This window comes from Taudactylus pleione, unplaced genomic scaffold (assembly GCF_031769625.1).
Source record: "Taudactylus pleione unplaced genomic scaffold, aTauple2 ptg000108l, whole genome shotgun sequence".
NCBI classification, from domain to species: Eukaryota; Metazoa; Chordata; class Amphibia; order Anura; family Myobatrachidae; genus Taudactylus; species Taudactylus pleione.
This window is the reverse complement of record NW_028284510.1, coordinates 3718265-3746036: the sequence shown is the minus strand read 5'-3', so window position 1 is coordinate 3746036 and position 27772 is coordinate 3718265. Positions and strand designations below refer to the sequence as shown.

The 27772-nt window shown below is 42.2% G+C and overlaps 1 pseudogene across 1 annotated transcript in view; it reads left to right on the top strand.

The window, feature by feature from the left end:
- The window catches only part of LOC148525461 (C3a anaphylatoxin chemotactic receptor-like), an 82234-nt pseudogene extending 57062 nt beyond the window's left edge, over positions 1-25172 (top strand). Inside the window, exons 3-4 of the transcript XR_015878278.1 lie at positions 24178-24699; positions 24745-25172. The product of XR_015878278.1 is annotated as a C3a anaphylatoxin chemotactic receptor-like (transcript). The remainder of the gene's footprint in view (positions 1-24177; positions 24700-24744) is intronic.
- Positions 25173-27772: the final 2600 nt, after the last annotated feature.

The following is a 27772-nucleotide window of genomic DNA, read 5'->3' as shown; positions in this document are numbered from 1 at the left end:
CCTATGGAAGAGGTACATAGACGATGTGTTGTGTATTTGGAGAGGGGATGAAACATCTCTAACACAGTTCCTTGATTATATCAATGACAACGATAGGAACATTAAATTTACCACCAATTACAGTAGAACGAAGGTGGAATTTCTAGATCTCGAGATTTTTGTCCAAGATTCTAAACTACATACTAAGACACATTATAAACAAGTGGATGTCAATAGCTATATTTTTGCACACAGAAACCACCATCCGAATTGGATAAAGGGGATTCCAAAGGGGCAGTTTACTCGCCTACGAAGAAATTGTACCAACATATCTGACTATAGAGAACAGGGTTTAGAGCTGAAACAAAAATTCATGGAGAAAAAATACAACATGGAGGTAGTAGAAGGAGCTTTTAAACAATTGGAAGCTACACCAAGAGAAGAACTGATCGATCCTTCCAAAAAGGTTCTGTCAAACAAAAACAAGCAAGATAAAGTCTATTTTGTGACACAATATACCGGGGCATCACAAAAAGTCAAGCAGATACTTAATAGACACTGGCACATTTTGGGCATGGACAGCAGCCTTAAAACCTTTCTACAAGCTAAACCAGATGTAGTCTTTTGTAAAGCCACTGATATTAAGAGCAAACTAGTCCGAAATCATCTTAAGGTAGAAAAAGGAGGTAGACAGGTCACCCTAGCAGGGGATAACATCAAAGAGGGTTTTTACCACTGTGGGAGATGTGGCAATTGCACCAGATTGGGTTACAAGAGCACAAAACCCACTTGCAAGCTAACATCCCACCAGAATAATAAGGAATTTAAAATCAGAGGAACCTTATCATGTGACAGCGACAACTTAATATATCTTTTTGAATGTCCATGCGGACTACAATACATAGGACGCACTACAAGAACTTTGAAAGTCCGTATTTATGAACATGTGAGAAATATTTTAAGGGGTTTTGATAATCATAGTGTCTCTGAACACTTTAAGAACAATCACAATTGCGACCCCAAAGGTCTCAAATTTTGGGGGATCGACAGGATGAACTACAACTGGAGGGGAGGGAATAAAATAACACAAATAGACAAATTAGAAAGTAGGTGGATTTATGATCTGCAAACATTACATCCTGAAGGTTTAAATATAGACCCTTAAACCGATAAAACCAGATGTGTGTTCCACCGGCATATATACATCTCTTGATCAAGACACATAGATAATTGTACATTTTGTATTAATGTCCTGTGTAGTATCATTGAACCTGTGGTTTCTAGTGATGATTAATCAAATCATCAACTTAATTGATACACACACCCATACATCATCAATATTACCATATTACTATGATTTTATTAAGCTATTTATATCAACTGTGTGACGGCTTCTAGTCTCATCTATCTCTACCTATTGAACCCCAGTCATGCTATCTTATCCCCAAGTACACCTATTTAGATGTAATATGTTCATTGATCATTAAACTGACTATAAAATCTTATGATAGCTAAGAGCACATACAGAATTGATTTCATCACTATATATTTTTATTATATTTAACCCATAATTATCGGTGTGTAATTGATAGAATTATTTACGGACACCCTGTATTCCCTGTTCAAAGTAGGGCTCTGTTAATGCATTCATTTATTCATAATCCCATTTATTTATTTATTAATCAGATTTGGATCCAATTTTTGCTATGTTTACCATTAATGTATTAAATATACATATAGGCATCCTCCCTTCTCTTCCCCCCCTCCTTCCCCTATGCCCCCGCTCCTTGTTTACCAATCATCGCGGTCAGTGACACAGCAACTGATAAATATGATCAGGCTCCATTTGTTTAGAACACACCAAAGATGGCCGCCGTCATAAATGCAGACAATCTGCAATAGTGTAACCACAGGGCCAGGTTATGTTATGGGAGGACTCCGCCTATCTACACACTAGGAGACACAATCTTACTACTGAAGCAGTAGCTCTATGTGCGGACATGCGCGATGTGCGCATGCGCAGATCACAGAACCCGGAAGTGCGGCTCACCACCGCATTCTGGCACTTTTTACTTAATTATTGATCTATAAATAGAAGGTAGGGTTACACCAAAGACCTTTTGCCCTTGAAGAAGTCCCAAATTAGGGATGAAATGCGTTGGGACATTATCTGACATTTATTGACTTTTTAAGATTGTAATACCATACAGTGTATGGTTAATTTGTTCAACTACTTTTCAATAAATTAGTTTTAGATAAATACTGGCTTATCTGTATGCTACCAAAATGGATCCCTCGATTACATACACCTAGCCCACCTGGACGCAAGGAGGAGTCAGACCAGCATACATCCACCCAGGGTAAGTAGGTCTAACTTACCTAAAAACTGCAATATAGTGTCACAAGACATCCTGATACTGCGTTTCCTATCTTTGAGGTGGCGTTGACTACAGAGGAGGTGGTATCCACAGCATACAGTTTTCACCATAAAACAGAGTTCGTATTCCAACACCCAGCCTACAGTATTTGTCTACCTGCATAGCCAGACAGATTGACAGTGTTGTACATACCAATTACATAAGGACATTTGATCCTATTCTATGGCATTCTATAAGGACTATATTACATCGTATCACCTTCCAATTTACAACATCCAGCCCACAGTTGTTGCCCACCTGTCAGAAGCAGAGAGACTGTTTGCATTAATTATTAAAACATCATTCACAATAACTATTGGACAAAAATTTTGAATTATTCATCAACTACCAGCCTCAAGTTATTGCCCACCTGACATCATATATTTGTCTTGATATAGTCATAGTCATATGTACATATAAATGTGTATACACATGTGTGTGTATGTATATATTTACATATATTCACTATAATACTCAAATTCTCCATTCACTATAGCCATTAGCCATTCACAATACCCAGACCCCAAATCCTTTGCACATCCTTACATCTACATATCTCCTTACCACAGAGCGCTTTTTTCCTTTCTTGCATTTTCTGCTATTGGGAGAGTTTAGGACACCTTCCGGAGAAGCAGCTAGTGGTAATAACTGTCCCTTGCATGTGAGCGCTGACTGCTTCTTCTCTGTGCTAATTACAACGAGCAATGCAGCTACTCCTGCCACACCGGGTGCCATGGAGGTAAGTGACGCCTCTTTTGTTTCATAGATGTGCTTTAAACTGCTGTATCTGTGCCGATGCTCTGTTGGTTAGTAACCAGCCAGCTCACTGCAGTCTTTGGCCAATAATTGTGATAACAATATTGTGAACTGTGAGGTGGTCTAAATTGACTATAAATTACTGCAAATTGATGTTATTGAGGTTACCAATACTGTAGGAACAAAAAAAGTCGAAATTATGTTAGGGTTTTTTTGTAAATTTTTGTAAAAAATCCAAATCCATAACCAGTCATGACAGTTTGGCAAATCCAAATCCAAAGCTAGACGACGAATCAGCTAAATCCAAATCCAGCAAAAATAGTCCGGCACACATCTCTAGTAAAATGTATATTGCATTGTTTTAGAGACAAATCACATCTGCCTTAATTGTGGGGAAATAAATTCATAAATCTCAATTGGATCAGTTAAACTTTGGCTCTATTAATTTTCAATTTTTTTATTTAGCAAAACATGAATTGTAACCTACTAACTAAACACTGTACACATCAAAACAACTATACATTAGAAATAATCACCTCTTAGAAATACTAAGAAATGTCATAGAATCATTGCTTACTCCACTTGTACTCAGGATTTGTAATTTCTGATGATGTCACAAATATTGTGAAAGCATTACAGCTGGGTGAATTTCAACATATCCCCTGTTTTGCTCACATGATCAACTTAGTGGTGAAGGCTTTTTTAAAAGATGACAGGGGCGTATAGGAGATGCGGTCTGTGGTCCAAAAAATTTTGGGACATTTTTGGCATTCAGTAACAGCATGCAGGAGATTGCAGCAGTTGCAAGAACAGTTTAATCTGCCCTGCCTTCAACTGAAGAAATAGATGGTAACAAGGTGGAACTCCACCCTATATATGCTTCAGCGGATGGTGGAACAGCAAAAAGCCATCCATAGCTATACAGCAAGCCATGACACTGGCTGAAGTGCTTGGTTTGTTTGTGCCCCCCCAAAAAACAAGGACAATTCCATCATGAACTACCTTTCATTTCTGCTACTGCTGTGTGGCAATGCACTGGCATCACTAAGGGGGTGCGGGCCGCACTGGGTGACATCATCTGAGTGGGTGCTGCTCTTCTATTTTGGGGTCAACCCCGTGGCATGGTGTCACTGTGACATGGAGAGAGGCAGGAAGAGATGTGGGCTGCCCCAGCAGCTGCAGGAGTGCTGAGGAAGGCCACTGTGTGCTGAGAATTGGAGGCAGTAACGCCCCCAAGATTGACACACATAAGCGGGCGTAGCTTTGCAAGATGAGGTCTCACCCCATTTCGGGCAAGCAGGCTTACAACGAGCAATGAAGCTACTCCTGCAACACCGGGTGGCATGGAGGTAAGTGACGCCTCTTTTGTTTTATAGATGTGCTTTAAACTGCTGTATCTGTGCCGATGCTCTGTTGGTTAGTAACCAGCCAGCTCACTGCAGTCTTTGGCCAATAATTGTGAAAACAATATTGTGAGCTGTGAGGTGGTCTAAATTGACTATAAATTACTGCAAATTGATGTTATTGAGGTTACCAATACTGTAGGAACAAAAAAAGTCCAAATTATGTTAGGGTTTTTTTGTAAATTTTTGTAAAAAATCCAAATCCATAACCAGTCATGACAGTTTGGCAAATCCAAATCCAAAGCTAGACGACGAATCAGCTAAATCCAAATCCAGCAAAAATAGTCCGGCACACATCTCTAGTAAAATGTATATTGCATTGTTTTAGAGACAAATCACATCTGCCTTAATTGTGGGGAAATAAATTCATAAATCTCAATTGGATCAGTTAAACTTTGGCTCTATTAATTTTCTATTTTTTTATTTAGCAAAACATGAATTGTAACCTACTAACTAAACACTGTACACATCAAAACAACTATACATTAGAAATAATCACCTCTTAGAAATACTAAAAAATGTCATAGAATCATTGCTTACTCCACTTGGACTCAGGATTTGTGATTTCTGATGATGTCACAAATATTGTGAAAGCATTACAGCTGGGTGAATTTCAACATACAGTATCCCATGTTTTGCTCACATGATCAACTTAGTGGTGCAGGCTTTTTTAAAAGATGATAGGGGCGTATAGGAGATGCTGTCTGTGGTCCAAAACATTTTGGGACATTTTTGGCATTCAGTAACAGCATGCAGGAGATTGCAGCAGCTGCAAGAACAGTTTAATCTGCCCTGCCTTCAACTGAAGAAATAGATGGTAAAAAGGTGGATCTCCACCCTATATATGCTTCAGTGGATGGAGGAACAGCAAAAAGCCATCCATAGCTATACAGCAAGCCATGACACTGGCTGAAGTGCTTGGTTTGTTTGTGCCCCCCCCAAAAAAGGACAATTCCATCATGAACTACCTTTCATTTCAGCTACTGCTGTGTGGCAATGCACTGGCATCACTAAGGGGGTGCGGGCCGCACTGGGTGACATCATCTGTGTGGATGCTGCTCTGCTATTTTGGTGTCACCCCATGGCATGGTGTCACTGTGACATGGAGAGAGGCAGGAAGAGATGTGGGCTGCCCCAGCAGCTGCAGGAGTGCTGAGGAAGGCCACTGTGTGCTGAGAATTGGAGGCAGTAATGCCCCCAAGATTGACACACATAAGCGGGCGTAGCTTTGCAAGATGAGGTCGCGCCCCATTTCGGGCAAGCAGGCTTACAACGAGCAATGCAGCTACTCCTGCCACACCGGGTGCCATGGAGGTAAGTGACGCCTCTTTTGTTTCATAGATGTGCTTTAAACTGCTGTATCTGTGCCGATGCTCTGTTGGTTAGTAACCAGCCAGCTCACTGCAGTCTTTGGCCAATAATTGTGAAAACAATATTGTGAGCTGTGAGGTGGTCTAAATTGACTATAAATTACTGCAAATTGATGTTATTGAGGTTCCCAATACTGTAGGAACAAAAAAAGTCCAAATTATGTTAGGGTTTTTTTGTAAATTTTTGTAAAAAATCCAAATCCATAACCAGTCATGACAGTTTGGCAAAACCAAATCCAAAGCTAGACGACGAATCAGCTAAATCCAAATCCAGCAAAAATAGTCCGGCACACATCTCTAGTAAAATGTATATTGCATTGTTTTAGAGACAAATCACATCTGCCTTAATTGTGGGGAAATAAATTCATAAATCTCAATTGGATCAGTTAAACTTTGGCTCTATTAATTTTCAATTTTTTCATTTAGCAAAACATGAATTGTAACCTACTAACTAAACACTGTACACATCAAAACAACTATAAATTAGAAATAATCACCTCTTAGAAATACTAAGAAATGTCATAGAATCATTGCTTACTCCACTTGTACTCAGGATTTGTGATTTCTGAAGATGTCACAAATATTGTGAAAGCATTACAGCTGGGTGAATTTCAACATATCCCCTGTTTTGCTCACATGATCAACTTAGTGGTGCAGGCTTTTTTAAAAGATGATAGGGGCGTATAGGAGATGCTGTCTGTGGTCCAAAAAATTTTGGGACATTTTTGGCATTCAGTAACAGCATGCCGGAGATTGCAGCAGCTGCAAGAACAGTTTAATCTGCCCTGCCTTCAACTGAAGAAATAGATGGTAAAAAGGTGGATCTCCACCCTATATATGCTTCAGTGGATGGAGGAACAGCAAAAAGCCATCCATAGCTATACAGCAAGCCATGACACTGGCTGAAGTGCTTGGTTTGTTTGTGCCCCCCCAAAAAAAGGACAATTCCATCATGAACTACCTTTCATTTCAGCTACTGCTGTGTGGCAATGCACTGGCATCACTAAGGGGGTGCGGGCCGCACTGGGTGACATCATCTGAGTGGGTGCTGCTCTGCTATTTTGGTGTCACCCCATGGCATGGTGTCACTGTGACATGGAGAGAGGCAGGAAGAGATGTGGGCTGCCCCAGCAGCTGCAGGAGTGCTGAGGAAGGCCACTGTGTGCTGAGAATTGGAGGCAGTAACGCCCCCAAGATTGACACACATAAGCGGGCGTAGCTTTGCAAGATGAGGTCGCGCCCCATTTCGGGCAAGCAGGCTTACAACGAGCAATGCAGCTACTCCTGCCACACCGGGTGCCATGGAGGTAAGTGACGCCTCTTTTGTTTCATAGATGTGCTTTAAACTGCTGTATCTGTGCCGATGCTCTGTTGGTTAGTAACCAGCCAGCTCACTGCAGTCTTTGGCCAATAATTGTGAAAACAATATTGTGAGCTGTGAGGTGGTCTAAATTGACTATAAATTACTGCAAATTGATGTTATTGAGGTTACCAATACTGTAGGAACAAAAAAAGTCCAAATTATGTTAGGTTTTTTTTGAAAATTTTTGTAAAAAATCCAAATCCATAACCAGTCATGACAGTTTGGCAAATCCAAATCCAAAGCTAGACGACGAATCAGCTAAATCCAAATCCAGCAAAAATAGTCCGGCACACATCTCTAGTAAAATGTATATTGCATTGTTTTAGAGACAAATCACATCTGCCTTAATTGTGGGGAAATAAATTCATAAATCTCAATTGGATCAGTTAAACTTTGGCTCTATTAATTTTCAATTTTTTTATTTAGCAAAACATGAATTGTAACCTACTAACTAAACACTGTACACATCAAAACAACTATACATTAGAAATAATCACCTCTTAGAAATACTAAAAAATGTCATAGAATCATTGCTTACTCCACTTGGATTCAGGATTTGTGATTTCTGATGATGTCACAAATATTGTGAAAGCATTACAGCTGGGTGAATTTCAACATACAGTATCCCCTGTTTTGCTCACATGATCAACTTAGTGGTGCAGGCTTTTTTAAAAGATGATAGGGGCGTATAGGAGATGATGTCTGTGGTCGAAAAAATTTTGGGACATTTTTGGCATTCAGTAACAGCATGCAGGAGATTGCAGCAGCTGCAAGAACAGTTTAATCTGCCCTGCCTTCAACTGAAGAAATAGATGGTAACAAGGTGGAACTCCACCCTATATATGCTTCAGTGGATGGAGGAATAGCAAAAAGCCATCCATAGCTATACAGCAAGCCATGACACTGGCTGAAGTGCTTGGTTTGTTTGTGCCCCAAAAACACAAGGACAATTCCATCATGAACTACCTTTCATTTCTGCTACTGCTGTGTGGCAATGCACTGGCATCACTAAGGGGGTGCGGGCCGCACTGGGTGACATCATCTGAGTGGGTGCTGCTCTGCTATTTTGGGGTCACCCCGTGGCATGGTGTCACTGTGACATGGAGAGAGGCAGGAAGAGATGTGGGCTGCCCCAGCAGCTTCAGGAGTGCTGAGGAAGGCCACTGTGTGCTGAGAATTGGAGGCAGTAACGTCCCCAAGATTGACACACATAAGCGGGCGTAGCTTTGCAAGATGAGGTCGCGCCCCATTTCGGGCAAGCAGGCTTACAACGAGCAATGCAGCTACTCCTGCCACACCGGGTGCCATGGAGGTAAGTGACGCCTCTTTTGTTTCATAGATGTGCTTTAAACTGCTGTATCTGTGCCGATGCTCTGTTGGTTAGTAACCAGCCAGCTCACTGCAGTCTTTGGCCAATAATTGTGAAAACAATGTTGTGAGCTATGAGGTGGTCTAAATTGACTATAAATTACTGCAAATTGATGTTGTTGAGGTTACCAATACTGTAGGAACAAAAAAAGTCCAAATTATGTTAGGGTTTTTTTGTAAATTTTTGTAAAAAATCCAAATCCATAACCAGTCATGACAGTTTGGCAAATCCAAATCCAAAGCTAGACGACGAATCAGCTAAATCCAAATCCAGCAAAAATAGTCCGGCACACATCTCTAGTAAAATGTATATTGCATTGTTTTAGAGACAAATCACATCTGCCTTAATTGTGGGGAAATAAATTCATAAATCTCAATTGGATCAGTTAAACTTTGGCTCTATTCATTTTCAATTTTTTTATTTAGCAAAACATGAATTGTAACCTACTAACTAAACACTGTACACATCAAAACAACTATACATTAGAAATAATCACCTCTTTGAAATACTAAAAAATGTCATAGAATCATTGCTTACTCCACTTGGACTCAGGATTTGTGATTTCTGATGATGTCACAAATATTGTGAAAGCATTACAGCTGGGTGAATTTCAACATATCCCCTGTTTTGCTCACATGATCAACTTAGTGGTGCAGGCTTTTTTAAAAGATGATAGGGGCGTATAGGAGATGCTGTCTGTGGTCCAAAAAATTTTGGGACATTTTTGGCATTCAGTAACAGCATGCAGGAGATTGCAGCAGCTGCAAGAACAGTTTAATCTGCCCTGCCTTCAACTGAAGAAATAGATGGTAACAAGGTGGAACTCCACCCTATATATGCTTCAGTGGATGGAGGAACAGCAAAAAGCCATCCATAGCTATACAGCAAGCCATGACACTGGCTGAAGTGCTTGGTTTGTTTGTGCCCCCAAAAAACAAGGACAATTCCATCATGAACTACCTTTCATTTCTGCTACTGCTGTGTGGCAATGCACTGGCATCACTAAGGGGGTGCGGGCCGCACTGGGTGACATCATCTGAGTGGGTGCTGCTCTGCTATTTTGGGGTCACCCCGTGGCATGGTGTCACTGTGACATGGAGAGAGGTAGGAAGAGATGTGGGCAGCCCCAGCAGCTGCAGGAGTGCTGAGGAAGGCCACTATGTGCTGAGAATTGGAGGCAGTAACGCCCCCAAGATTGACACACATAAGCGGGCGTAGCTTTGCAAGATGAGATCGCGCCCCATTTCGGGCAAGCAGGCTTACAACGAGCAATGCAGCTACTCCTGCCACACCGGGTGCCATGGAGGTAAGTGACCCCTCTTTTGTTTCATAGATGTGCTTTAAACTGCTGTATCTGTGCCGATGCTCTGTTGGTTAGTAACCAGCCAGCTCACTGCAGTCTTTGGCCAATAATTGTGAAAACAATATTGTGAGCTGTGAGGTGGTCTAAATTGACTATAAATTACTGCAAATTGATGTTATTGAGGTTCCCAATACTGTAGGAACAAAAAAAGTCCAAATTATGTTAGGGTTTTTTTGTAAATTTTTGTAAAAAATCCAAATCCATAACCAGTCATGACAGTTTGGCAAATCCAAATCCAAAGCTAGACGACGAATCAGCTAAATCCAAATCCAGCAAAAATAGTCCGGCACACATCTCTAGTAAAATGTATATTGCATTGTTTTAGAGACAAATCACATCTGCCTTAATTGTGGGGAAATAAATTCATAAATCTCAATTGGATCAGTTAAACTTTGGCTCTATTAATTTTCAATTTTTTTATTTAGCAAAACATGAATTGTAACCTACTAACTAAACACTGTACACATCAAAACAACTATACATTAGAAATAATCACCTCTTAGAAATACTGAAAAATGTCATAGAATCTTTGCTTACTCCACTTGGACTCATGATTTGTGATTTCTGAAGATGTCACAAATATTGTGAAAGCATTACAGCTGGGTGAATTTCAACATATCCCCTGTTTTGCTCACATGATCAACTTAGTGGTGCAGGCTTTTTTAAAAGATGATAGGGGCGTATAGGAGATGCTGTCTGTTGTCCAAAAAATTTTGGGACATTTTTAGCATTCAGTAACAGCATGCAGGAGATTGCAGCAGCTGTTAGAACAGTTTAATCTGCCCTGCCTTCAACTGAAGAAATAGATGGTAACAAGGTGGAACTCCACCCTATATATGCTTTAGTGGATGGAGGAACAGCAAAAAGCCATCCATAGCTATACAGCAAGCCATGACACTGGCTGAAGTGCTTGGTTTGTTTGTGCCCCAAAAACACAAGGACAATTCCATCATGAACTACCTTTCATTTCTGCTACTGCTGTGTGGCAATGCACTGGCATCACTAAGGGGGTGCGGGCCGCACTGGGTGACATCATCTGAGTGGGTGCTGCTCTGCTATTTTGGTGTCACCCCATGGCATGGTGTCACTGTGACATGGAGAGAGGCAGGAAGAGATGTGGGCTGCCCCAGCAGCTGCAGGAGTGCTGAGGAAGGCCACTGTGTGCTGAGAATTGGAGGCAGTAACGCCCCCAAGATTGACACACATAAGCGGGCGTAGCTTTGCAAGATGAGATCGCGCCCCATTTCGGGCAAGCAGGCTTACAACGAGCAATGAAGCTACTCCTGCCACACCGGGTGCCATGGAGGTAAGTGACGCCTCTTTTGTTTCATAGATGTGCTTTAAACTGCTGTATCTGTGCCGATGCTCTGTTGGTTATTAACCAGCCAGCTCACTGCAGTCTTTGGCCAATAATTGTGAAAACAATGTTGTGAGCTGTGAGGTGGTCTAAATTGACTATAAATTACTGCAAATTGATGTTATTGAGGTTACCAATACTGTAGGAACAAAAAAAGTCCAAATTATGTTAGGGTTTTTTTGTAAATTTTTGTAAAAAATCCAAATCCATAACCAGTCATGACAGTTTGGCAAAACCAAATCCAAAGCTAGACGACGAATCAGCTAAATCCAAATCCAGCAAAAATAGTCCGGCACACATCTCTAGTAAAATGTATATTGCATTGTTTTAGAGACAAATCACATCTGCCTTAATTGTGGGGAAATAAATTCATAAATCTCAATTGGATCAGTTAAACTTTGGCTCTATTAATTTTCAATTTTTTTATTTAGCAAAACATGAATTGTAACCTACTAACTAAACACTGTACACATCAAAACAACTATACATTAGAAATAATCACCTCTTAGAAATACTAAAAAATGTCATAGAATCATTGCTTACTCCACTTGGACTCAGGATTTGTGATTTCTGATGATGTCACAAATATTGTGAAAGCGTTACAGCTGGGTGAATTTCAACATATCCCCTGTTTTGCTCACATGATCAACTTAGTGGTGCAGGCTTTTTTAAAAGATGACAGGGGCGTATAGGAGATGCTGTCTGTGGTCCATAAAATTTTGGGACATTTTTGGCTTTCAGTAACAGCATGCAGGAGATTGCAGCAGCTGCAAGAACAGTTTAATCTGCCCTGCCTTCAACTGAAGAAATAGATGGTAACAAGGTGGAACTCCACCCTATATATGCTTCAGCGGAAGGAGGAACAGCAAAAAGCCATCCATAGCTATACAGCAAGCCATGACACTGGCTGAAGTGCTTGGTTTGTTTGTGCCCCCAAAAAACAAGGACAATTCCATCATGAACTACCTTTCATTTCTGCTACTGCTGTGTGGCAATGCACTGGCATCACTAAGGGGGTGCGGGCCGCACTGGGTGACATCATCTGAGTGGGTGCTGCTCTGCTATTTTGGGGTCAACCCCGTGGCAAGGTGTCACTGTGACATGGAGAGAGGCAGGAAGAGATGTGGGCTGCCCCAGCAGCTGCAGGAGTGCTGAGGAAGGCCACTGTGTGCTGAGAATTGGAGGCAGTAACGCCCCCAAGATTGACACACATAAGCGGGCATAGCTTTGCAAGATGAGGTCGTGCCCCATTTCGGGCAAGCAGGCTTACAACGAGCAATGCAGCTACTCCTGCCACACCGAGTGCCATGGAGGTAAGTGACGCCTCTTTTGTTTCATAGATGTGCTTTAAACTGCTGTATCTGTGCCGATGCTCTGTTGGTTAGTAACCAGCCAGCTCACTGCAGTCTTTGGCCAATAATTGTGATAACAATATTGTGAGCTGTGAGGTGGTCTAAATTGACTATAAATTACTGCAAATTGATGTTATTGAGGTTACCAATACTGTAGGAACAAAAAAAGTCCAAATTATGTTAGGGTTTTTTTGTAAATTTTTGTAAAAAATCCAAATCCATAACCAGTCATGACAGTTTGGCAAATCCAAATCCAAAGCTAGACGACGAATCAGCTAAATCCAAATCCAGCAAAAATAGTCCGGCACACATCTCTAGTAAAATGTATATTGCATTGTTTTAGAGACAAATCACATCTGCCTTAATTGTGGGGAAATAAATTCATAAATCTCAATTGGATCAGTTAAACTTTGGCTCTATTAATTTTCAATTTTTTTATTTAGCAAAACATGAATTGTAACCTACTAACTAAACACTGTACACATCAAAACAACTATACATTAGAAATAATCACCTTGTGCTTCAATTGATCCTATTCAGGATCTAGGACCATCCTGAATGATGCCCCTGGCATTTTCAGAACTCTCCCTATGTACTTGGATGTGAGAACGGGCAAAGTCACATGTTTCTCACGGTATGTAGTCAGGAAGCCAGCGGACATAATCACAAGAGCCGGCTTCCCGACTGTCATATCCCAGCAAGGGTCTAAAGATAGGTGTCAATATGCTCACACCTGTCATTAGACATATACCCAGCATCCTGATCGAAGGGACGCAGGGCACCGGGCGTGGATAGCCATGGGGGGGTTAGATTTAGGGTTCCCGGGGGGACTTAGGGTTAGCCACCCCCCCGAGAAGTTAGGGTTAGGTACCCCCGGGGGGAGGTTGGGGTTAAGAACCCCCCCAGGGGACTTAGGTTTAGGTAGCGGGGAAGGTGTGGTTAGGTTTAGGCACTTAGAGGGGGAATTAGGGTTAAGTACTGGGGTGGAGGTTAGGGTTAGGCAACCCTAAGGGAGGGTTAGGGTTAGGGTGTAGAATACGTTAGCTAATACTTACCTGAGAACAATCGGGATTTCCACTGCTCCCGGGATGTTGGTGTCAGGATTCCAACTGCCGGACACATGTAAATCATACCGATTGCGTTTCTCACACCTCCACAACTCGCAATGGTAAAACACGCATCCAGATGTTTTGCCATTGTGAGCATAGAACTCAGGCAATGTAATAGAGTGCAAGTGTTTTGCTCACACACTATTACTGTGTGAAAACACATAAAATAAAACACCTGCTTCAGGACAGCGAGTGTAGCCTCGTCAGGTCAGAGTTACACAGAAACATGCACAGATCTGTGAGATCCATGCACGTATATGTGTGTAGGCTCTGTAAAGCCTGTACCGGTTCTTATAATACAGGGAAAAATATATACGTAGGGGGACCCCTATATTTTAAGAACTGGAACTGGGCATTGCTGAGCCAGTCCTGATTGTGAAAATACAGCGGACAGGGGAATTTTTTTTACTGTCCTTTTTTTTTACTGATCTGTAAAGGCTTCTGCATAACTCTGACCTTTCACTGCTAGTCACATTAAAAAGTCCAAGTTCTCATAGGAGAAAGCTCACCTGGACTGGCATAATGTAATAGCCTTGAACTCGCAATTTTGCAGGCTATTACTTTTGGAGAGTTATGAGACAAACTCGGACCTTTAAATATGCAAGAAGTTCTGAGTTTATCTCACACAAAAAAACATTCACAAGGGGGGAGATGTATGAACCGCCAAAGTGGTATCAGTGCACGCTATGTGTGCTGATACTGCTTCCCCATGTACTATTGGGGGGCTGGGCGGTAAATGATTGGCATGCTATGCACCCCTGTCATTATCGGCATTGCTAGCTATAAGATATCAGCTCAGATAAGCTTGACAATGTGTGAATGATAAGTAAAGAGGCGAAGCAGGAAGCATTATAGCGGCACGATAAATGCAATACATTCCCCCCACATGTCTGTGTTTGACATTCCAAAATTGTTTCCAAGTTTGTGAACTTTAATGAAGGGCACAACCAAACTCTTTATAAAACACCAAACCTGATGAATTATATTTATACTAAAAAATCTTACAGAAACCTAAAATATAGTTTATCTTCCAATGTAATAAAGATTTAATTAAATTTTATTTCTATTTAATTACATTTGAATTTGAAAACAATAATTTCATTATAGTATTTAGAGACATGCCTAATATATTCTTGGAGTAATTAAATAACTTGCTTTTGGCAAATAAGAATGATTCATTGCAATTTTTATATTGATTAATTATACATATACTTAATCAATCAATACATTTTGTCTTTAAAGCTTCCCAGCATGCGGCATTCTGACAGTCAAAATATCAGTGCAAGAATCCTGACAGTATTGGGATTCTGGTCCCAGAATCCCAACCGCTGGCATTCTGCAGGTAAGTATCAGGGGTTAGGGGTAAGGGTTAGGGATAGGGTCTATGGTGAGAGGGTTAGGTTCAGGATGCAAGGAAGGTGAAGTTACAGTAGTTTTAGACACTAGGGGGGAGGTTAGGTACATGCACTGGGTAGGGAGAGTTAGGGGTAGGGGTTAGCATTGCGGTACTTACCAAATGGTGCCAGGATTCTGACTGTCGGGATGCCGCTGTTGGTATTCTGACCAGTGGCATATTGACCAGGGGTGTCATGAGGGTTGTTCCAGGGGAGCATGAGCTCCGGGCCCCATTCAGAGTATTGGAATTCATTGGGTGCTGCACAGTATGACGGCCGCCTGTTAGTTTTATCTCAGTTTGTTTGCTCTATATCCTACATAAGTAACAGATCTAAGATCCGTTTCTGCATTTCATGCTCCCTCAAGATGCCCAGATTACCTCCCCTCTGTGACCAGTTTCAGTCACCTCCTCTTTACTGTCAGATTGATTATATTCACCTCTTTGATCCCATTCTCTCTCTACCCTGTGATCGGCTATTTGCCCCTCCCCTCTACTTTCTTATTGGCTTATTTCACCACCCTCTCCTCTCTTTTCTTATTGGTTTTTGTCACCCCCCTCTCTGATCAGCTCTTTGCCCCTCCCCTCTCCTTTCTTATTGGCTTCTGTCACCTCTCCCCTCTTTGATCCCCTCCCTCCTTCTCTCCTCATTCATTCATTGTGCTTCAATGGACTTAGAAGTGACACATCTGAGGTTAAGTTCTAAACTATATGAAAACTTCAATTACAGAGTATGAGATAAAAAATCCACTACTTTGCTATATAAAGTAATGAGGTGTTCCCAGACATGACCACACAGTGTTATTTGCAAGGTCTTTAAAAAATATTAGGAGACCTGAAATAATAATAATAATGGTGGTAGACAGAACAAGACATGATTAGTAGTACTCACATTAATATAGGTACAATGTATATTTGTGAAGTAGGAGCATAGCTGAGAAGGGAGCTTCCCATAGGTGTTCCCACTCCAGTGATAGCTGCTTGGGGCAGTAATTGCAGTAATAAGCTGTGCACCCTGTGGAATTATACTATTGCACAATTATTTTGTCAATTTAAATAAAATGATCAGAATATATAATACAATCTCCTCTATTGACTAAAAACAATGATTCAAAGGAGATAAAAATCAGATCCCAGGTGCTATACATAAATAAAGCAGTGCCAAAAGAGCTACCCCTTAATGTCACACAGTGCATCACCGAAGCATTAAATACCCCAATAAAACCTCAATGCAGGCACCTGTGTTTTGGTTTTGGCAAAACCACCCTCAAGTGTTTTGGTTATTTACTGTTTTGGTTTTTAGATTTCTTTAAGATTGATAAAAACAGTTCAAATCAGGTAATTTGGACCTTTTTACATACAATCCAAAACCTGAGATCCGGTTTTTAAATCTGAGTTCCGAATTTAGAGCATTCTCGAGTCAGGACTTTGTTCTTGGAACCTTAAAAGAGATCTGATATGGGACTCTGGGCCTGTTTAAGTAAGGAATGCAAGTGAGAGAACGCACGCACTTGGTAGATTTTTTTTTATACCGCGCAAGCTTATAAGATGCAGTGCGCATGCGCGAACCAGTCACTGCAGCCGGGTAAGGGTTTGCATGGTACACGGAATGTGCACGGAGACCCCTCCGATGTTCATTGACAACAAGTGCCATTTGTGGGTTGTAATGGGGGGTGCAGTTGTGGGTGGTAACGGGTGAATGCAAGTGTGTCTGTGTATCTGAACGCCGTTACAGGGGCATGCATAATTAAGGTAGTGTGGCGGCATACACAGTCAGATGCCTTGGTGCACATGGGAATCGGCCAAGATCCTGCGCGAGGTCAGAGAAGCCACTATGGTTCAATAGTTCTTGATGTTACCGATGTTTCTACTGTCTTGCAGACCACCCAGCATTTGAAGTGGGCAGCATTATGTAGAGCTGGCCATCTGCATTCTGTGCTGCGGTTGCTGTGCATATGCATTGGTTAGCATATTCTCACATCGGCCAGGTGCGTGCATCCGTAATCTATATCTGATGCATCCAGAAAGTATTTCTTACTTTCATTGATTCTTTTTTTTTATTTTTAGAATTGTCTGCATAATCATTACATTGAATGTTTCACCCAGTGACAGAGGGCCTGACTCAGAGATGGACGCTAATGTGATCGCAACTGCGTTTCCGTACGCAACACAATTGCAAAAATATGCAAATTTTAGCAAATATCAACTGAGCATAAAGACCCCCACTGCTGCCTTCTCACCTGCGTGCGACTACGCATACCTACTGTACATAAACATCGGTACCACTGAAGTACATAGGTGGCCATTAGACCTGCTGCAGGCCAGGGAGCTGCGTATGCAACTGTAGTGGCTACAGCCAGGCACGCCTGCGTTTCACTAACCACCCCCTGTCAACACCCCCAAATGGTCACTGCCTGTCAATTAATCTGCAATGGGCCTCTGTGGTCTGCATGAATGCAGGGCGATTACACAGCTGCCTTTGCGCATGGGCACTGCAATGCATGCACAATGGCAAGCAATCGCTCGATCTGCGTGCGATTTGCAGTTGTGTTCAACTCTGAATCAGATTCAGAATGGGGCCAAGAATTGCTCGCAGCATTCTTTGTGTCTGTGCACATGGAAAACGGCCAAATATCACAGGGAGTGGCCACACTGAATGGGGAAATGCTGCAAATAATGGGAGGATTGGCCTCATGGCACCCCCAGCCTTAGTATGCTGGCTGAGCAGAGCACCTGAAGGTGAAGCTGTGGCCAGGACTTCAGGTGGTTGGACAGGCCCATCAGGCCATCAGCCCTCTTAGCATTTCCAGAAGTGCAAAAAGGACAGTCTGGCTTTGGTTTTACCTTGACATTACCTATACAGACCCAATTACCGGTTTCCCTTTAAACACTCTGGATTTTCAAGTAATGTTAGGAAGTAACCAACAGATTTGCAGAATACAACTGGGTAATAATATGACCAATGATGTAGCAGGACCCCGGAGCATCCTGTACTGCCTGCCTTGTAATAATGTGATGACATCATGCAGAGGGGGCAGGGCCACCAGCACTAGAAAGTGAAGCACTGACCAATGAGTCCTGAGGACACTCTGAGCAGCTGCACAGTCTGCAGGGTGATTGTTTGGAGGCATACAAAGTAGGGGTGTGCACCGGCCACTTTTCGTGTTTTGTGTTTTGGTTTTGGATCTGGATCTTTCTTCGTGTTTTGGATCTGGATTGGTTTTGCCAAAACCACCCTTGCGTGTTTTGGGTTCTGGGTTTTGTGTTTTGGATCTGTATTTTTTTGAAAAAAAGCATAAAAACAGCTAAAATCACAGAATTTGTAGGTTTTTCTGCTCCTATGCTATTATTAACCTCAATAACCTTAATTTCCACTCATTTCCAGTCTATTCTGAATACCTCACACCTCACAATAGTGTTTTTATGTCCAAAAGGTTGCACCGAGGTAGCTGGATGACTATGCTAAGCGACACAAGTGGGCGGCACAAACACGTGACCCATCTAGGCGTGAAACTGCAGTGGCAGACAGGATGGCATTGAAAAACTAGGCCCCAAACTGTACATAATGCAAAGAAAAAAAAGAGGTGCAAGATGGAATTGTCCTTGGGCCCTCCCACCCACCCTTATGTTGTATAAACAGGACATGCACACTTTAACAAACCAATCATTTCAGCGCCAGGGTCTGCCACACAACTGTGGCTGAAATGATTGGTTCGTTTGGGCCCCCACAAAACAAGCTGGCAATTTATCTGTCCCTGCACAAACTGGCTCTACAGAGGCAAGATGTCATCCTCATCCTCCTCATCCACCGATTCCTCACCCTCTTCAGTGTGTACATCCTCATCCTCACAGAGTATTAATTCGTCCCTGCTGGAACCACAGGTCCCTCTGTACGTTCTGGAGGCTGGTCTCCCTGGAAGAGTTGATAATTCATTTTATGAACATCATCTTCTCCACATTTTGTGGAAGCAACCTCCTACGCCTTTCGCTGACAAGGTTCCCGGCTGCACTAAACACTCTTTCTGAGTACACACTGGAGGGGGGGCAACTCAGGTAAAATAGAGCCAGTTTGTACAGGGACCTCCAAATTGCTTCTTTTTCCTGCCAGTACAGGTACGGACTGTCTGACATGCCTACTTGGATGCTGTCACCGATGTAATCCTTTAACAGACAGATGCACGCTTGTCGCTGCTGCTTTGAGGATTCAAGTGCGGCTACAGCCCACACAATTCACAAAGACAGAAAAAAAAAAGAATATTTTTATTGTTTGTGGAGCACACTTTGAGGGTTACACCACCCTTTAACAGACAGACGCACGCTTGTCGCTGCTGCTTTGAGGATGCAAGTGCGGCTACAGCCCACACAATTCACAAAGACAGAAAAAAGAAGAAGAATATTTTAATTGTTTGTGTAGAACACTTTGAGGTGTCACCACCCTTTAACAGACAGACGCACGCTTGTCGCTGCTGCTTTAAGGATGCAGGTGCGGCTACAGCCCACACATTTCACAAAGACCAAAAAAAAAAGAACAATATTTTAATTGTTTGTGTAGCACACTTTGAGGGTGTCACCACCCTTTAACAGACAGACGCACGCTAGTCGCTGCTGCTTTGAGGATGCAAGTGTGGCTACATCGCACACAAGTCACAAACACATTAAAAAAATAGTTTTTTATTTTTTGGAACACTTTGAGAGTTACACCACCCTTTAACAGACAGACGCACGCTTGTCGCTGCTGCTTTAAGGATGCAGGTGCGGCTACAGCCCACACATTTCACAAAGACCGAAAAAAAAAGAACAATATTTTAATTGTTTGTGTAGAACACTTTGAGGGTGTCACCACCCTTTAACAGACAGACGCACGCTTGTCGCTGCTGCTTTAAGGATGCAGGTGCGGCTACAGCCCACACAATTCACATAGACAGAAAAAAGAAGAATATTTTTATTGTTTGTGTAGCACACTTTGAGGGTGTCACCACCCTTTAACAGACAGACGCACGCTTGTCGCTGCTGCTTTAAGGATGCAGGTGCGGCTACATCGCACACAAGTCACAAACACATTAAAAAAATAGTTTTTTATTTTTTGGAGCACTTTGAGAGTTACACCACCCTTTAACAGACAGACGCACGCTTGTCGCTGCTGCTTTAAGGATGCAGGTGCGGCTACAGCCCACACATTTCACAAAGACCGAAAAAAAAAGAACAATATTTTAATTGTTTGTGTAGAACACTTTGAGGGTGTCACCACCCTTTAACAGACAGACGCACGCTTGTCGCTGCTGCTTTAAGGATGCAGGTGCGGCTACAGCCCACACATTTCACAAAGACCGAAAAAAAAAGAACAATATTTTAATTGTTTGTGTAGCACACTTTGAGGGTGTCACCACCCTTTAACAGACAGACGCACGCTTGTCGCTGCTGCTTTAAGGATGCAGGTGCGGCTACAGCCCACACAATTCACAAAGACAGAAAAAAAAAGAACAATATTTTAATTGTTTGTGTAGCACACTTTGAGGGTGTCACCACCCTTTAACAGACAGACGCACGCTTGTCGCTGCTGCTTTGAGGCTGCAGGTGGAATCTAGACGGGATTTGGAACCGAGGACACACTACCTCCATCAATTGTCTAAATCCCACTGCACTAATGTCGGATACCGGACGCACGTCTAACACCAACATAGCAGTCAAGGCCTCAGTTATACGTTTTGCTTCAGGATGACTGCTGTCGTACTTCATCCTCATCGCTAGGGACTGTTGGAGGGTCAATTGTTTAGTAAAAGTAGTGATGTTCCTACTTCCTCTCTGGGATGATGAACAACTCCCAGCAGCAGCAACAGCACTTGGAGGAAGTGGTTCTTGATCTTTCCCTATTTTATTTTTATCGGAGAAAGTTTGGTCCTCCATTTATGTTATATTGATATATATACGTGCGGCTAAAGCGCACACAAACACAGAAAATATTATTTTATTTTTGCTGGAGAGTAGTGCACTTTGTGGGTTACACCACCCTTTAAGAAATGAGCCAGCCGGCTCTTTACTTATGGGACACAGGCGCACGCTTGGCGCTGCTCCTTTGTTGATGCACGTGCAGCCACAGTGCACACAATTCACAAACACAGAAAATAATTTTTTTTTTGGTTTGGACTGGAGTGTACTTTCGGGGGTTACAGCACCCTTAACGGTCAAGCCAGCCGGCCCTTTACTTATGACACAGGTGCACGCTTGGCACTACTTTGTTGATGCACGTGCGGCTACTGCGCACACAATTCACAAACACAGAAAATAATTTTTTTTTGGTTTGGACTGGAGTGTACTTTCGGGGGTTACAGCACCCTTTAACGGTCAAGCCAGCCGGCCCTTTACTTATGACACAGGCGCACGCTTGGCACTACTTTGTTGATGCACGTGCGGCTACTGCGCACACAATTCACAAACACAGAAAATAATTTTTTTTTTGGTTTGGACTGGAGTGTACTTTCGGGGGTTACAGCACCCTTAACGGTCAAGCCAGCCGGCCCTTTACTTATGACACAGGCGCACGCTTGGCACTACTTTGTTGATGCACGTGCGGCTACTGCGCACACAATTCACAAACACAGAAAATAATTTTTTTTTTGGTTTGGACTGGAGTGTACTTTCGGGGGTTACAGCACCCTTAACGGTCAAGCCAGCCGGCCCTTTACTTATGACACAGGCGCACGCTTGGCACTACTTTGTTGATGCACGTGCGGCTACTGCGCACACAATTCACAAACACAGAAAATAATTTTTTTTTTGGTTTGGACTGGAGTGTACTTTCGGGGGTTACAGCACCCTTAACGTTCAATCCAGCCAACCCTTTACTTATGACACAGGCGCACGCTTGGCACTACTTTGTTGATGCACGTGCGGCTACTGCGCACACAATTCACAAACACAGAAAATAATTTTTTTTTGGGTTTGGACTGGAGTGTACTTTCAGGGGTTACAGCACCCTTAACGGTCAAGCCAGCCGGCCCTTTACTTATGACACAGGCGCACGCTTGGCACTACTTTGTTGATGCACGTGCGGCTACTGCGCACACAATTCACAAACACAGAAAATAATTTTTTTTTTGGTTTGGACTGGAGTGTATTTTCGGGGGTTACAGCACCCTTAACGGTCAAGCCAGCCGGCCCTTTACTTATGACACAGGCGCACGCTTGGCACTACTTTGTTGATGCACGTGCGGCTACTGCGCACACAATTCACAAACACAGAAAATAATTTTTTTTTTGGTTTGGACTGGAGTGTACTTTCGGGGGTTACAGCACCCTTAACGGTCAAGCCAGCCGGCCCTTTACTTATGACACAGGCGCACGCTTGGCACTACTTTGTTGATGCACGTGCGGCTACTGCGCACACAATTCACAAACACAGAAAATAATTTTTTTTTTGGTTTGGACTGGAGTGTACTTTCGGGGGTTACAGCACCCTTAACGGTCAAGCCAGCCGGCCCTTTACTTATGACACAGGCGCACGCTTGGCACTACTTTGTTGATGCACGTGCGGCTACTGCGCACACAATTCACAAACACAGAAAATAATTTTTTTTTTGGTTTGGACTGGAGTGTACTTTCGGGGGTTACAGCACCCTTAACGGTCAAGCCAGCCGGCCCTTTACTTATGACACAGGCGCACGCTTGGCACTACTTTGTTGATGCACGTGCGGCTACTGCGCACACAATTCACAAACACAGAAAATAATTTTTTTTTTGGTTTGGACTGGAGTGTACTTTCGGGGGTTACAGCACCCTTAACGGTCAAGCCAGCCGGCCCTTTACTTATGACACAGGCGCACGCTTGGCACTACTTTGTTGATGCACGTGCGGCTACTGCGCACACAATTCACAAACACAGAAAATATATTATTTTTTTAGCACTTGGGGGGAGCACCCCTGATGGACAGAGCACCCCCTGGACAACACTGCAGCACTCCTTTAGGACTGGGACACTGCACAGGACTTTGAAGTGGACACAGCCCCTATGGAGAACTGACTGCACAACACAGTCCAGCCAGCCCCTATGGACTTTGAAGTAGTGGACACAGCCCCTATTAACAACAGCAGCACAGCACAACACAGCCAGCCCCTATGGACTTTGAAGTAGTGGACAACAGCAGTACTACACTACACTACACAGCCCTAACTCCCACCCTCCCTCTTCACTGTCCACAGCCGAGTGAGAAAATGGCGCCGACGTGGGTACCTTATATAGGATCCAAAACCCGCGAGACTCGGAAGGCGGGATGATGACGTTTTGCCTCGATTTCAGATCCGAGTCAGGCGGGAAAAGTCGAGCCTGATTCGGATCGGACTCGGATCGGGGGGGCTCGGGGGGGTTCGGATTTCAGAAATCCGAACCCGCTCACCCCTAATACAAAGGAGGGCAGCTGTGGACAGCAATGCATCAATGAACCTGACTGCACTGTGCCATTGCAAGGAACCCTCCTAGCCAGAGGCAAAACCGTGATGTAGGGATGGTGCCACCCACAAAGCCCTGCACACTGAGCGGCGGCACCCATTCCTAGTTACAGCCAAGAATATAACATCTATGTATCAGCAGCTCAGTTAGATCTACATTGTAGTAACAGTAGATTCAATGTAACCAATCCTATCATTAGTCATTATGGGATTAATTTGCTCTTTATTATGATTCTACAATGTCCTTTTCTGTTTAAAAGTTTGAGAAAATCTAGTTTCTATGATTCATTTCTTACACATTTCTGCAACATGTAATTTGAAGAATGTTAATGTTAAAAATTGGGAGCACTAATATGTAGCGTGTTAGATAAATAATATTTAACATGTAAGTGATGGGAACAAGGGATTTCTGAATTTTTTTTTGCATGGTACTTTTTCACTTTATATTAAACTGAGAATGTACTAACTAATTATATCACTCTCTGTGCTCTAATCTGCTTTCAGGATAACATCCAGTGTGGGCAATGGGACAGGTGGTGAATTGACATTCCGTTATGGCCCTAAATATATGGAAATGGTTACAATCAGACAAATACTATCAATCATTTTCTACAGCATCACTTGTATTTTGGGAATTCCAGGGAATGGCTTAGTTATCTGGATCGCTGGATTCAAGATGAAGACAGTCAGTGCTGTGTGGTTCCTCAATCTGGCCATAGCTGATTTCCTCTGCTGTGTAATTCTCCCTTTGAAAATTGCAGACTGGACTTTGCTATTACGAAGAGATGTTGCCTATAAATTATGTCAAGTCAGTACTGGTATACTGTATATAACCATGTGCGCTAGTGTCAATTTTTTAGCCGCCATGAGTACTGATCGCTGTATATCTATAATGTGGCCAATTTGGTGTAAGATTCATAGAAACCCAAAATGTGCCCGCAGCATTTCAGTAATAATTTGGAGTCTGAGTCTGATCTTAAGTGTTCCTCATGTGATTTTTAACAACAAATATTTGGATATTTCAGAGTGTAGGCTAAGAAAAATAATTTTTCGTTATTCCACTCGCTTGAGGACTATGATAATCATCAGGTGTGTTACCATGTTTGTGATCCCTTTCACTATCATTCTAGTGTGTTATTGTCTAATTTGTTTTAAACTTGTAAAAGTTAGAAGATCAAATAAGTCTCAGCGACCGTACAGGATTATCACTGCAGTTGTGACGTGTTTCTTTATCTGCTGGTTTCCGTATTACACTTGGCCATTAATACCAGTGTCTATCAGATATCTTTATATAGATGAAACAGTATATGTATTTTTTGTCTGCCTGGCTTACTTTAACAGTTGCATTAATCCTCTATGTCTTCATAGGACAAGACTTTAAAGTGAGTTTAATACATTCCATACCATCCAGGCTGGAACGTGCTCTAAATGAGATTTCTAATCAGTCTTCAAAAGAAAGAGATAATTTGAATACAGTGGTATCCAATAGGGATGTTTAACAGACATTGATCTCACTTCTATGTTCCACATTCACATGTACAAATTAGTGTGGAAATAAATCCCCAAATATATCTTGTTATATTGTACAGAAGATGAATAAAGAAAAAAATATAAAACTAAGCAAATAATTTAGGATATAATGTATGAGGAAATGTATAACTATAGTTACAGGACCTGAAGGTGAAAACTTCTTTAAACTATAAAGAGAGAATACAAATGAGAAGCTTCTACCCTGGATATCTGATCATATAATTGTTAGGTTTCTTCAGTTTACAGGATTTAAGTTTACCTATATATAAGCTTATAACTGTTACACTTCTCTTGTTAGCATGATTATAATTATTATGTTTCAATATTTAATATGATGTAATGTATACTATATATAAGTGTATAATTGTCAGACTTTACTTGTCAGCGTGATTATAATTGTCAGGATTCACATAAAGTACAGTACACTGTATACAGACTTATAATTGTCATGTTTCACTTGTTATCATTCTGTACTTGAAAAGTTTATTAAAATATCTTAAATTACTGTAACTTTGATGTAGACAAGTTTGTGTAGCTCATATCAGAGACATAACTAGACATATTATCACCCTGGGCAATAGAGAACACAGACATCCCTTCCCACCACCACCTCTTGCCATCTTGTAGTCACCCCTGTTGATGAGACATGTATTGCACACCTTAGCTATGACAGTGTTCTCAGTTAGTAATGTGGGTATTCTACAGTATCTGTTCTGTTGTATGATACAGCTGCTTCCTATAGTGCTGTAATGTCCATAATGTCTACCCTGTTACATGGAGCACTAGTGAGGACAGCAGAGACCTAGACACTGTCAGTGCATGCTAAGGTGTAGGTATTGCTACCTGTACTACTCTCCCCCTAACCAACAGACTCCACTCCAAAAACTCCACCCATACACTGATATGCCACTTGTCCAATAATCAAAGCCCTACATAGTACCACTTACCCACTTCTACTCACATAGACCATCCCTCAGATATTGACACTTCCCTTACTCACCATCAGTCCCTGACTCTATACCATAATTGCCTACCTTTTGATTGTCCTCCCCAGGAGAAACCTGGGAAGGAGAAGCAGATGGGCTGTGATGGGGGCGGGGTCTGACGGGGCACATAAATAAGCCCTGCCCCCTTTGCAGCAAATTTTTGTGATTGGCCTAAATTTAAATAGAGGGCGGGACTAAATGACACAATTCATGGAGTATCACGTCACTAAGCCCTGCTCCCTACTCAGTAACCCGCGATCACCTCGGAAATTCTCACCATTCTGCCCACTTCACTAGGATGTGGGCAGAATTCAGGAGATATGCCTACCCTTCCAATGGTGCGGGGGGTTACCCAAAAAATTGGGAGCCTCCAGCGAGGGTAGGCATGTATGCTCTATACCTCACCTACTGTCATACAGGATATTTATTAAAACACAATGTTGCTGCTAATGGGCAACATGTGCATAAAATACAGTGACCATTGGGAAGGTGCACACACTTTGTACGTATTCCTAGAGTGTCATGTTTTTCAGCTAGTACAAGACTTTATATTTATTTCCTTCCATCATATTGAGCCTCAGTGGGCTGGCCTCCTCCACAGCTTTGGGCTCCCCAGGTCTGACCTCCTGGGCTCCCTCCTGTTTGCTTGGATGCTCTGTCAGAGTAATAAAGTAGTTGGTTTAGTATTTTGTTTCATTTAATTATTTAACCACATGTTAAATTATCTGTTTACTCCTCGCCTGAGCCCCATTAGCAGAGCCCTCAACATCTGCCTTAGCTGCTGTACCCCCACTGCTTGGGTCACTCACAGCCTGGTGTAGAGTAACACCTCAAACATTGGCGATGGGTGCAAAAGTTTTATATAGCCTCATAGTAATTTTTTAGATTATGTTCAGTTTAAAAACAATATAAAAAATGTTTTTAAATATGTATTTTAAAAAAAAACAGTTTCTAAAGTCTGTCTGTGTAATCAAATTATTCCTGCATATTTTATAAATTAGAGTATATGAGATTGTTAGTAAATATAAACAATACATTTTATAAGCTTTTAAACTACTGTAAATGCAAAATGTTGGATCCATAAACAAGTGTAAATATCACAGATCAGCATAGCTTCCATGCAGCAGGTATTGGGGCTAATCTGAAGACTCATGTAGCTGCAGCCGCCGTGAAAGCCTGATTTACTTGGCTGTAGTCAGCATCGTGGTGTGCAGTATGTCAATGGTCAAAATATCGGTGACAGCTGACAGCTTCAGGATCCCGGCTCAAGAATCCCAACCACAGACATTCCGAATGTTAGTATCAGGGGTTAGGGAGAGGGTTAAATTTAGGGTTTGGGGATGATAAGTTAGATTTAGGCACAGAGGGGGGGTTAGATTCAGACACCAGGGAGGGAGGGTTAGGGTTAGGGGTATTGGTTAGCGTGAGGGTAATTACCTAACGGTTTCAGGATTCTGACTGTCGGGATGACACTTTCAGTATACTGAACGGCGGCATCCTGACTGCTGTGATCCCATACCCAACCCAGATTTACTGTACTACCTAATCCAATGTGAAAATCCATAGGACAAATGCAGGGGTTC